At 42.8% G+C, this 14,013-nt stretch overlaps 1 protein-coding gene across 27 annotated transcripts in view; it reads right to left on the reverse strand.

Moving 5' to 3' along the window:
* The window catches only part of ZNF488 (zinc finger protein 488), a 176,330-nt gene that overhangs the window by 153,195 nt on the left and 9,122 nt on the right, over positions 1 to 14,013 (reverse strand). For all 27 annotated transcript variants that reach the window (XR_009053627.1, XR_009053626.1, XR_009053628.1 and 24 more), the window contains one exon: positions 10,633 to 10,755. The gene's annotated coding sequence lies outside the window, so the exon portion shown is untranslated. The remainder of the gene's footprint in view (positions 1 to 10,632; positions 10,756 to 14,013) is intronic.

A 14,013-nucleotide genomic window follows, 5' to 3' on the forward strand; every position in this document is an offset into this window, starting at 1 on the left:
ACCCGAGAGGAAGGCCCGAGACATGGAGACCTGGAGCTCCCGAGCCTCCAGACGATTCTCAACGCCCTGAGCATTTCCCCTGCGTCCTCGACTCAAGGATGTCAGGACCTTTCCTCTCCAGAGCAAAGCCCAGCAATGCCAATCTTAAGTGAAAAGGGCTGGAGAGTCCTATAGGCCTCCCATCCATCATCCCTCCCCACTGCCCCCCAACCCTCTAGGACTGCTGGCTGCACCCCATCCTTGAGACTCTCTGGTTCTGGTCGCTCAGGTGCCAGGAGTGGTGGAGGACATGGTGACACGCCCTCCCCAATGTTGCCTGGACAACACTGACTATTTTCACCAGGCAGTTAAGATGCCCTCATTGTGTCAGTGTCTGTGACAGTGGGGAGAAGCCTCATTGTTCCAGTTGTCATCCTTGGAAGTTAATAATAACGATGGATGATTTTACTGAGTCCTTCCTGTGGGCCAGTTGCTCAACTAAGACGTTTACATGTTTTCCCTGCTTTAGCCCTCCCAGTAACTGTACAGGTAGATAATACTATTATCACAGCTTTACCGAGGGATGACTGACCCACAGAGAGGCTGAGGGACTTGTCCCAGGTCACAAAGGCTGGGAGGGGCAGAGCTGGACTTGAATTCCGAGGCTGGCTCCACACGTCTCACTGCTCGGCCCCGCTTTCTTCAGCGCTCATGATCTCATGATGGTTACCCCCAAACCACCAGAGCCTGCCCTACTCAGGCCTCCAGGTCCAAGGAGGACAGTGCTCCTGGTTCACCTGGAAGCACCTGCTTGGCATCATATTCCTGGGTGTCCCCATGCTCACACCTTTTGTACAGACCAGGCCAGGGTCCTGGAGGATGTCCCGATCCCAGGGTCTTTAGTGAGGGCTGCACTGACCACATTCACTGAATCAGGCAAACTCTGCCTCTTGGTGGTTAGACAGATGGGCAGTTAGAAGCTCTGGACAGGCCTGAAAGCCTCTGGACACTGCTGATGACACACCTAGGTATGCTCACACCCAGCAGGGACATCATCTGGTGACAGGGGTGTCAGGGCTCCTACAGCAGCTGGGCTCCCAGTTCTGGGTCTAAATCGAGCTCTGAGTCCCAGCCTTGCTTACACAGAAGCCCCTTTCCCCACCTGATCTTCCTGGAGCCTTTCCCCAGGACCACAGCCCCATTCAGGTCATGAAAGCCCCACCCCAGCCTTATGCCCTGAACAGCGGAGACACCCACCCTGAGATGCTCACTCGGGATCAGGAGGGACAGGGCAAGACAGAGGGCTGAAGCAGAGGGAGGCAAGAGCCCAGAGGGTGCACAAGAGGAAGATGCCAGAAATGGCCTTCCTGCCCAGCAAGGTGAGGACAGGGGCACTGAGCACCTGTCTGAAGTGGTCACAGTCCCAGGGTCGCCCTTTGCAACTCAGGTTGGGGAGGTGGCAGAGGGATGGATGAGGGGGCTCTTATAGCTGCCCAGGGCTCTGCCAGGCCCCCGCAAGGCCAGCTCTCGAGTCTGCCCAGCAGTCTGTGGGCTCACAGTGACCTGTGTGCTTGCTGGAGGCAAAACTGGGGGCCTGAGAGGTCAGGGAAGTTTCCAAGGCCACCCAGATAGCAAGTGGCGGCAGCCAGAGCTGCCTGAAGTTAACCCCGCTCATGCTGCGAGGGGCTGGGAGCCGGCAACTGTGCCTGGTGGATGTGACCCCTCCCACGTCTCTGCCCCCACCCCGTCTGACCTTGTCCCTCCCAACCATAGTCCTGGGGACCTGAGCGTTGTAGGATTTCTGTGGATACCCCAGTATCCTGGTAGGCGCAGGAGTCCTAGTTCCTTTCTTGAAGTCTTCGGTGCTCTGGTCCCAGGCTGTAAAGTTAATCTTGGTCTAAGTGACGGGATGTCAGCTGGGACCTACAGTCTCTGCAGGCCAGAGTCAGCCCCCAACCCCAGCCCTGAATGTGCAGCAGGAGACACCCAGCCAGGCTACGGGGACATAATACCCGGGACTGTCCTCGTGACCTTCCTTGCACTGTGACAGTCAGTCTTATTTACTGCTACCTTCTGTGAAATGACAGTGTCTCTCTGCTCCACCATCTTCTAATCCCCAGAGGAATTTTTCTAATATTGGACCCTCTCATAGCACACTCCCTCCTGAGATTCCAAGAGATTATCTTTTTCCTGCCTCATCAGCTTCTAGAGCTATATTCCCTGTGGTCCTTGACTCCTGGCCCTCTCCACCTACAAGGCAGTAGGGCAGCACCTAAATATCTCTGCTTCCACAATCACATTGCCTTATTTTGGGAGCAAATCTCCCTCTGCTTCCCTGTCACAGGACCCTTTGATCAAATGTAGGGCACCCCTCTCAGGTAACCTAGGACAGTCTCCCCATCTCAAGATCCTTAATCACACCTGCAATGGCCCTTTTGCAATATAAGCTACAACAACCACAGGTGCCAAGGATTAGGACCGGAATATATTCGGGGCCATTATTCAAGCGATTATAGCAAATCACTGAACTAGAAGCTTCCTTGAGAGCAGGGACTGTTCCATTGGGCACCTTGCATACTGTGCTTCACGTAAAGAACAGAGGGACATGAAGGCACAAAGGTGTGAGTGTACATGGTGTGCAGATGCACGGATCACACCAAGAAAAGTCCACACTCAGGAGCTATGGCCCAAACTGTGCTCCTAAGTCCTGGCTGCCTTGGTTCCCAGTGAGATTTTGGGGGGTTAAAGATGGACCCTGTGGTCCTTGAGGACCCGCCCACTGGAAGTGAGCTTGGAGTCTCGGAAAAGACCAAAGTGTTCTCCCTTCTCTCCATTATGCTGCCTCAGAGCCTGGAGACCCTTTCTTGCTCACTCTCTGCATCTCTTGGAGCTGAGTGCTCAGAGTTGTTGCCAGCTGCCAGAGTGCTTAGGGAACCCTGTCTGGCAATCTGGGCTCTTCAGCTGGCAGTCCTCAGCTGAGCAGAAGCTGGGGACAAGGAGGAAATGACAGAAAATCCAGGGGACGTTTTTGCTACACATGGATTACACTGTCCCAAAGGATCTGCATCAATCTTTACTCAAACCTAGGGGTCCTTGTGCCTCCATAGCCCATCACCCATCTGAAGGTGCCCCCACCTGCCCTCGCCCTGTGGACCCAGACCCCAGCCTGAGGGTTGGGGTGAGGACTCATCCCTTCAGCACACACTCACCAAGAGAGTCTGGACAATGCTGGGGCTACAGTGGCAATCAGCCTTTGTCCTTGCTCTATAGGCTTCCAGTCCAGAAGGAAACAGACAAGTTCAACAATAGAGCAAAGGGAGGACAGAGTCAGAACAACAGGGCTCCCTGGGGAAGGGAGGGCAGATGTCCAATGCCTGAACAGAGTCTAGAAATAGGAGCACAGGCTGGAGGCCAGCACCCAGGGAGAGGAAGGGCATCAATAAAGGCTCTCCCTGGGGATCCTAACAGGTCCTGAACCTGCTCCCCTTGAGCCAAGGAAACCACAGCCTTCTATCCCAATTCTGGTGGGTTCTCAGTGACCTTTCTCTTCTCTTCCCTACAGGGGAGGTGCATCAACTTCACCTTAATGAATCCCCACTGCACACAAATGCTCTGCGGACCAAAGATCTGCCTTCCACCCAGCCAGGAGTGCTTCCCCCGTGATAGCTGCTGCTCACATTGTCAACATCCCCCACCCATATGCTCTCAGCCACCCTCCAGGATGCTGCCGCTGATCCCTCCCCCTGCCCGGAAGCTCTGCAGAAGTACTTTGTCACTCCCACCCCCATAGCTCAACATCTAAAGCACCAAAAACCCAACATTGTTAAGAGCGCTTTGTATACTGAATTGGACGTATATATTGTGTTTTGGCTTACAGTCAAAAGGAGTTAGAATTTGTTACTGATCAGCAAGAAAGTTTATTTGGTGAGCACTGCTCCACTGTATGAGAAGTAACTATACTAGTCCTGCCAGGACAAAGCATCCTGGTGTCCTGTGAATGTAGACATGATGAGTCCCATTCCCCACAGCTGCCTCTTCATCTGTTACCGGGGGCTGGGATGCATGCAGTTTTAACAAATACTGCTCTTTGAAAATAGCCCAAAATATCTTTGAAATATGAATACAGTCCTGCCTCCACCACCCACTGGCTGCTACTTAGTCTCTTGGCCAAGTTACTTAATCTCCTTGTGCTTCAAATTCTTCATTGAAAAGCTGGGGATAGGGACTTCCTTGGTGGTCCAGTGGTTAAGAACTAGCCCTCCAATGCAGGGGACGTGGGTTCGATCCCTGGTCAGGAAACTAAGACCCACATGCCATGGGACAACTAAGCCTGCACACTGCAACTACTGAACCCATTTACCACAATTAGAGAGAAACTCTCACTCCGCAATTAGAGAAACCCTCATGCCACAACAAGAGATCCCACATGCCTCAATGAAGATCCCATGTGCCGCAACTAAGACCTGATGCAGCCAATAAATAAATATTTTAATTAAAAAATTTAAAAAAGAAAAGGTGGGTATAATTATGTCTCCTCTACAGGATGCCACGAGGGTGATAGTAACTGCTGCAATGTACTTAGCACAGGGCCAGGTCCCTGAGACTCAGGTACTCAGTAGTTAATGTCTTCCCTCTGTGACCTTAGAGAGGAGAAGATGATAAGCTCAGAGATGTAAGAAGCGTTTTGTGAAGTCACAGGAGTCAGAGATGAGTACAGACTGGTCTTTTAGGCTCCAGACACCAGGATGTGGGATTCACACACATAATCATTCTCTAAGGAGGCTGATGACCACACATGGGTTCACATTCCAGGCCCATCACCCATATAGCCTCCCAAATATGCCATCAGAAAAGGTCTTGGCATCTACTAACTCCTACAGAAACATTAGTTCCCTTCCTGTACCCTTAATATTTCTCATAATATAAAGGAAACGTATGGTTCCCACATTTCCAATCTTTCAAATCTACTCCTCTGCTAATAGATTTCACAATCTTTCAGACACATTTCCCTCTAGACTTTGAATACCCAATCAAGTTTTCCTTTGACACTAATGTGCTTGAGGACTATCCATAGGCAAGACTCCATTGTGAAAATCCCTGAACACAAGGTGAGGCTGAAGTATCAACCTGAACCACAGAAATTGAGCTGGTAAGAGGAGATTGCTAACTCAAAGGTGCACATACCAATAGAACAAATCAAGAATCATGAAGATCAGGTAAACATAACGTTACACAAGGAAATGAATAACGCTCTGATAACTGACCCTGAAGAAAGAGAGATCTATGAACTGTCTGATAATCCCACAGCTAACATCACACTCAGTAGTGAAAAGCTGAAAGCATTTTCTCTAAGATCAGGAACAAGAAAAGGATGCCCACTCTAACTACTTTTATTCAACATATTACTGGAAATTCTAGCCACAGCAATCACACAAGAAAAAGAAATAAAAGGAATCCAAACTGAAAAGGAAGAAGTAAAATTGTCACTGTTTGCAGATGACATGATACTATACATAGAAATCCTAAAGATGCATCACCAATGAATTCAGTAAAATTGCAGGATACATAATTAATATACAGAAATCTATTGCATCTCTACACACTAACAATGAACTATAAGAGAAATCAAGGAAATAATCCCATTTACAATTGTATCAAAAAGATAATCCAAAACTAAAAACAGAACTACTACATGATCCAGCAATTCCATTCCTGGGTATGTATTCAAAGAAAATGAAAACACTAAGTGGAAAAGACACATACACCCCAATGTTCATAGCAGCATTATTTATAATACCAAGATATGGAAGCAACCTAACTGTCCATCAACAGATGAATTAATGAAGAAGATGTGATACACACACACACATGCTGGAATACTACTCAGTCCTAAAAAGAGAATGCAATTGTGCCATTTGCAATAACATAGATGGACCTGGAGAGTATCGTGCTCAGTAAAATAAGTCAGACAGAGAAAGATAAATGCTGTATGTTATCACTTATATAATCTAAAAAAATGAAACAAACTAGTGAATATAATAAAAAAGAAACAGACTCACAGATATAGAGAACAAACTAGTGGTTACCAGCCAGGAGATGGAAGTGGAGAGGGGCAAGATAGGGGTAGAGAATTAAGAGGTACAAACTATGATGTATAAAATAAATAAGCTACAAGGATATATTATACAGCACAGGGAATATAACAAATATTTTATAATAACTAAAAATGATATATAATCTCTAAAAATTTTGAATTACTATGTTGTACACCTAAAACTAATATAATGTTGTAAATAAACTATATCACAATAAAAATTTTTTGAATAAAAAAGAAGTTGTGTTATATATGTGTGTGTATATATATATATATATATATATATATATATACACACAATGGAATTTTATTTAGCCCTAAAAAGAAGGAAATCCTGCCATTGTGACAACAGAACCTGATAGCATTTTGCTAAGTGAAATAAGTCAAACAGAAAGATAAATACTGTGTGATCTCACTTATATGTGGAACCTTAAAAAAGAAAAAAACTTCCTAGAAAAAAAAGATCATATTTGTAGTTACCAGAGGTGGGGAGTTGGGGGAGGAGGAATTGAATGAAGTTGTTCTAAGGTGCTAACTTTCAGTTATAAGATAAAATAGTACTTAGGATGTAGTTTACAACATAATACAACATAATAACTACAGTTAACACTGCTATGTTTTATATTTGAAATTTGTTAACACAATAGATCCTAAGAATTGTCTTCATAAGAAAAAACATTTTTTCTTTTTCTTTTTTCTTTTTTTCTGGTTTTTTTTTTGTATCTCAATGAGATGATGTATGTTAACTAACCTTACTGTGATAACCATTTCACAATATATGTGTCAAATTATTATGCTGCATACATTAAACTTATACAATGCTGTATGCTAATTATATCTCAATCAAATGGGGAAAAAAGAATCTCAACTAATAAATACAGAAGAGATAATAAAATTAGAAGTCACCATTTTACCTGCTATATAGCACAGGGAACTCTACTGAATACTCTGTAATGGTCTATATGGGAAAAGAATCTTTAAAAAAAAAAGAGTGGATATATGTATATGTATAGTTGATTCACTTTGCTGTACACCTGAAACTAACACAACATTGTAAATCAACTATACTACAATAAAAATGAAAAAAAAAGTCACCATTTTGTGGTGAAAAACTGAAAGCATTCCCTCTAAGAACAGGAACAAGACAAGTGTGCCCACTCTTACCACTATTATTCAGCATAGTTTTGGAAGCTTTAGCCACAGCCATCAGAGAAGAAAATGAAATAAAAGGAATCCAAATTGGAAAAGAAGAAGTAAAATTGTCACTCTTTGCAGATGACATATTATACATAGAAAACCCTAAAGAAGCTACCAGAAAACTACTAGCATTAATTGATGAATTTAGTAAAGTAACAGGATACAAAATTAATACATAGAAATCTCTAGCATTCCTATACACTAACAACAGAAGAGCAGAAAGAGAAATTAAGGAAACAATCCCATTCACTATTGCAACAAAAAGATAAAATACCTAGGAATAAACCTGCCTAAGGAGGCAAAAGATCTGTATGCAGAAAACATGATGAAAGAAATCAAAGACAATACAAATAGATGGTGGGAAGAATCAACACTGTGAAAATGACTATCCTACCCAAAGCAATTTACAGATTCAATGCAATCCCTATCAAATTACCAATGGCATTTTTTACAGAACTAGAACAAGAAATTTTATGATTTGTATGGAAATGCAAAAGACCCTGAATAGCCAAAGCAATCTTGAGAAGGAAAGACAGAGCTGGAGGAATCAGGTTTCCTGACTTCAAACTATACTACAAGGCTACAGTGATCAAGATAGTATGGTACTGGCACAAAAATAGAAATATAGATCAATGGAACAGAATAGAGAGCCCAGAGATAAACCCACACACATATGGGCACCTTATCTTTGACAAAGGAGGCAAGAATATACAATGGAGAAAAGATAGCTTCTTCAATAAGTGGTGCTGGGAAAATTGGACAGCTACATGTAAAAGAATGAAATTAGAACACTTCCTAACACCATACACAAAAATAAACTCCAAATGGATTAAAGAGCTAAATGTAAAACCAGACACTATAAAACTCCTAGAGGAAAACATAGGCAGAACACTCTATGACATCCATCAAAGCAAGATCCTTTTTGACCCACCTCCTAGAATCATGGAAATAAAAACAAAAATGAACAAATGGGACCTAATGAGACTTAAAAGCTTTTGCACAGCAAAAGAAACCATAAACAAGACAAGACGACAACCCTCAGAATGGGAGAAAATATTTGCCAATGAAGCAACAGACAAAGGATTAATCTCCAAAATATACAAGCAGCTCATGTAGCTTAATACCAAAAAAGCAAATAACCCCATTCAAAAATGGTCAGAAGACCTAAATGGACATTTCTCTAAAGAAGACATGCAGATGGCTAACAAACACATGAAAAGATGCTCAACATCACTAATCATTAGAGAAATGCAAGTCAAAGCCACAATGAGGTATCACCTCACACCGGTCAGAGTGGCCTTCATCTAAAGACAATAAATGCTGGAGAGGGTGTGGAGAAACGGGAACCCTCCTGCACTATTGGTGGGAATGTAAATTGGTACAGCCACTATGGAAAATAGTATAGAGGTTCCTTAAAAAACTAAAAATAGAACTACCATATTACCCAACAATCCCACTCCTGGGCATGTATCCTGAGAAAACCATAATCCAAAAAGAAACATGTACCACAATGTTCATTGCAGCACTATTTACAATAGCCAGGACATGGAAGCAACCTAAATGCCCACCAACAGATGAATGGATAAAGAAGATGTAGCACATATATGCAATGGAATATTACTCAGCCATAAAAAGGAATGAAATTGAGTTATTTGTTGTGAGCTGGATGCACCTAGAGTCTGTCATACAGAGTGAAGTAAGCCAGAAAGAGAAAAACAAATACCATATGCTAACTCATGTATATGGAATCTAAAAAAATGGTACTGATGAAACCAGTGACAGGGCAACAATAAAGATGCAGATGTAGAGAACAGACTTGAGGACATGGGGTAGAGGGCAAAGGGGAAGCTGGGATGAAGTGAGAGAGTAGCATTGACATATATACACTACCAAATGTAAAATAGATAGCTAGTGGGAAGCTGCTGCATAACACAGGGAGATCAACTCAATGATGGGTGATGACTGAAAGGATTGGGATAGTGAGGGTGCGAAGGATTTGAAGGAGGGAGGGGACATGAGGATATATGTATAAATACAGCTGATTCATTTTGCTGTACAGGAAAAACTGGCACAACAGTGTAAAGCAATTAAATTCCAATAAAGACCTTAAAAAATAGATATATATGTATGTATAACTGAATCACTTTGCTGTACATCTGAAACTCACACAACATTGTAAATCAACTATACTTCATTTTTTATATAGATGAGAAATATACATAAAAAAGAATAAATAATAAAATATTTATGAATAAAAAAAAAAGAAAAAGAAAACCCAGAGAACTCACTACTATGTCTTTCCTTGAGTCTGCCTTCTGCTCTCCACCTCTCAAAGTGTTATGTTTGTTTCATGTATAATGTCTACAGATTTTAGTTGTACTTAAAGGAATATGGAATACAAGTTTACTGCATATTCTGGAAGTAGAAGTTAAGGAAAGAAATTTTGATCAATCACACTTAAAAATCAACCTACTACAACATAAAATCCAAGCAATGAGCTCAGGAAAGCACTGGCAGTTGCTGTCAATCTGAAGGGTATGCTTGTGTTGTTTATCAAGTATTGATCATGATATAAATGTAATAAACTAGAAAAAAAGTCACTATTTTGCAACCCTTAAAGAAATAATATAGACATTTATCATCAATAGATGCTTAAGCCATTAGTTGGAATGTTGTTTAGGGATTTAACCACAAGTCAAAACATTGTTGGAGAAATTTAATGGTGGGAAAAGACTGACAAACTTGATCCCATTTGCCAATAATACAACGTCAAGCATCATGTGTCTCAACAAAAACAAAAACAGTTAACCTGAAACTCACCAAGCTTCTATCTCTAAACACTAGCTTATGGGAAATTTATGATACAATAAGAAGTTATATGAGACTATAAGGAAACAACCAAATTTAAAATATGGGAAATTATACAAACATGACTCTGTTTTCTAACATAAATGTGATGCAATAAAAGGAGGTCAAACTAAAAAAAAAAAAAACTGTTTAATGTAATACCATAGATAAACTATACATCTCTTTATGACTGAGCTTCCTACTTAAAAAGATTCTTAACTAATTTTCAGTCTCTTGGAGGCAACATCCTCCCTGTTGTGACTCCATAAAAGAAAAGACACAAGTAATAATAGGAATTAGAAAGAAGACAGAGCAGAAATATAAAAATCAAGAATATTCTGAACAACTTTATAACAACATAAGGGAAAAGATGTTCAAATTCCTAGAAAAATATGCCTGGAATGATTGATAAAAGAAATAGAAGCACTGAATAATCCCATGTGGTAGCCCACTAGGGCTGCCTTAACAAAGTACCGCAGGCTGGGTGGCTTAAAAACAGAAATTTATTTTCTTACGGTCTCGAGGCAGGAAGTCCAGTATCAAAGTGCCAGCAGGGTTGGTTTCTGATGTGGTTTCTCCTCCTGGATTGCAAATGGCCACCTTCTCACTGTGTCCTCACGTAGCCTTTCCTCTTGTGCCTGGGAAGAAAGTTCTGGTGTCTCTTTCTCTTCTTATAAGGATATGTATCTTATGGGATTAGGGCCCCACTTTATAACCTCATTTAACTTCAATCATCTCCCTAAAGGCCTTAATCGCCAAATACAGTCACATTAGAGGTTAGGGTTCAAAATCTAAATTCAGTCCATAACATTCAGTAAATATTAAGTAAATTTTATCCGTAGTTTAAAGACTCCCGATGATGGGTGATGCTTTAGAGGGCCAGGACAGGGAAGGTGGGAGGGAGCCACAGGAGGGAGGGGATCTGGGGATATATGTATAAGTACAGCTGATTGACTTTAGTCTACCTCAAAAACTGGTACAAGAGTGTAAAGCAATTATATTCCAATAAAGAGCTTAAAATAAATAAATAAATAAAGACTTCCAGCAAGGAAAACACCAGGCATGGATTATATCATATCAAATATTCAAGAAGGAGATTATTGTGATCATGTTCAAAGTCTTTCCAAAAGCTGAAAACATTCCCAAGTGCATTTTATGAGGTTAGTATACCTAATATTAAAACCAGATAAGAATAATACAAAAACAGGAATTAAAAGGCAGCCTCTCTCATAATCATAGGTTAAAAAATTCTAAACTAATGGTAAACTCAATCCAGCAGTTTTAAAAAAATTACCATGATCAATTTGGATTTATTTATAAAATATTAAAATTGGTTTTACATGCACCAATGTAATTAATCACACTAACAGATCATTGGTAAAATATATATATTCATCTAAAGAATATACAGAAAGGGAATTTAGATAAAATTCAATACTCATTTATGATTTGTATCAAACCAAGAATAGCAAGGAAACTCCATAATCTAATAAAAGATTTCCAAAAAAAAGCTGTCAATAAATATCATTCTTAAACGTGATGTGTTGGAATTATTCTCTTTGAAATCAAGAATGCTTATGGGACTTCCCTGGTGGTGCAGTGGTTGGGAGTTCACCTGCCAATGCAGGGGACACAGGTTCGGTCACTGCTGCAGGATGATCCCGCATGCCTCGCAGCAGCTAAGCCCATGCACCACAACTATTGAACCTGTGCTCTAGAGCCTGTGAGCCACAACTATTGAGCCCATGTGCCACAACTACTGAAGCTCGCAAGCCTAGAGCCCGTGCTCTGCAACAAGAGAAGCCACTGCAATGAGAAGCCCACGCACCACAATGAAGAGCAGACCCCGCTCCCTGCAACTAGAGAAAGCAGCAACAAAGACCCAATGCAGCCAATAAATAAATAAATAAATTTATTTTAAAAAAAGAAAAAGAATCGTTCCATCACAACTTCGAGTCAAGATTTCACTGGAGCATAATGTTTTGGGGTTTTGTTTTTTATTTTTTATAGAAACCCAAACAATTCTACAGATAAATTTTTAGAATAATGGAGTTTAGCAAGTTGGGTGAGTATATCAACAAATAAGTAAATTTCTTTAGGATAGCAATAGTTTAAAAACTCTATATTAAAAATGCCATTCCAATAGCATCAAAAATATAGAGTATATAGGGAAAGCACTTGACAAAAGAAGTCAGGATATTTATAGCAAAATTTATAGGAAAGATATTGAAAACAACCCAAATAAATGAAGACATTGCCGGGTTCACTGATAGGAGGAGCCCAGATCAAAGATTCAAGTCGCTCCAAATATCTACAGTTATTGTAATCAAATATTAGAGGGTTGGGGGGGGTGAAAACAGTGTGTTACTTCTAAACTTTACATGAAAAAGCAAATGGTTTTGTTACCCAAACGCAAGTCTGTGTGCCTGACGCACAGTGAGGTCAAACAATACCAAAACTTCGGAGTTTGGAGCAGAGAAAGGTTTATTGCAGGACCATGTAAGGAGACAATGATTCATGCCTTAAAAACCCCTAACTCCCTGCAAGCTTTCAGCAAAGTCTTTTTATAGGAAAGGTGAGGGAGGGTCGTGGTTCGTTGTTACAAACGTCTTGGTGTCAGATCCTTTGTTCTTGAGCTCAGGTCAGATGTGCCTGTCAACCTCACCAAAACAAATGTTATTCCGTGTTCTGGTAAGAAAGGGAAGGGGAAGCATTTAATTCTGTCTCCATGCTTCCTTGCAGCTTTTAACACAACAAATCTTGTAAGCAAAGCAACATCATTACCCCTCCTTTTACCTGTTCAAGATCCCAAGGCTGGACTTTCGCATCCAGGCCCTGGCTAAGGGAGGGGGTCCCTGCGTGGACAGGTTCCCTACCTGCAGGGAATTGTCCAACACCCAGTCTGGGTCCTCCCACCAGTGCCCAAGTCTGGCTGAGGAGGCAGATCTCAGCTGGTGGCACCTCAGGGCCAGGTCTCCAGACACTGCCCAGCTGTTATTGATACCAAGCCCAAGCTTGTTCTGCTTGCCGCTCAGCAGGCCAATAGATCAGGAGATGAGTTGTTGGAACAAGGAATAACAATTTTAATCAGAAAGCTAGCAGACCAAGACTAGTGTCTCAGAAAACCATCTTCCGTCAGTCTGAATTTGGGCTCCTTTTATACATAAGAGGGAAAAGGGGAGGGGCCCACTGTGACACCGACCAATGACTGAGCAGACCACTAACGGTCGCTGGTTGACAGTTGCTCACTAACGGTCCGCTTGTTTGGGGGAGGGGCCCGCTGTGGCACTGACCAATGGCTGGGCGTGGCTGCTATAGCTGCAGCCTGCCTTGCGGCCACCACACCCAGAGCAGGAAGGTGTGACACCAAAAAGCAGCCAGGTCGGAAGAAGTAGGGGGGCTGCTTCAACAACACTGTCCTCCAGCTCTCAGCAGAGCTAGGCACACAAGCGACGCAGACTGCAGGGTCCACGTGGAGCCAGTTAACAGGCCCGCCACTGGGATCACTATCCAAGGTGGTGGGCGCTGTGGGCTTAGTCCGCTGCTAGCTTCACTGGTCAGCTCATGACCGATGAGGCGGCCTGGGAGCTGGTATCCACAGAGGGCAGCTCCCACCAGCCCACTTGTGCAGTGAGTGGGAGGCCAGAGCAGGGCCATTCTGGTAAGCTAGGCCCAGCCCGCTTAGGAGAGGGGCGGCAGAGTGGCCCCTGCCGCAACCGTGTGTGGGCCGGTGAAAAAGGGAGGGAGCAGGGAAGGCCCACCATGCTTCAGGTTAGGTCCCAGCTGGGGAGACCACTGTTACATTATCACAGAGGAAGCCAGGTGCCCAGGACCCAGCTGGCACTCAGGCTGCCCAAACAAGGGCCAGGGCCAGTGGACTGTGACCCATGGAGACC

The sequence above is a fragment of the Hippopotamus amphibius genome, chromosome 5 (assembly GCF_030028045.1).
Source record: "Hippopotamus amphibius kiboko isolate mHipAmp2 chromosome 5, mHipAmp2.hap2, whole genome shotgun sequence".
NCBI classification, from domain to species: Eukaryota; Metazoa; Chordata; class Mammalia; order Artiodactyla; family Hippopotamidae; genus Hippopotamus; species Hippopotamus amphibius.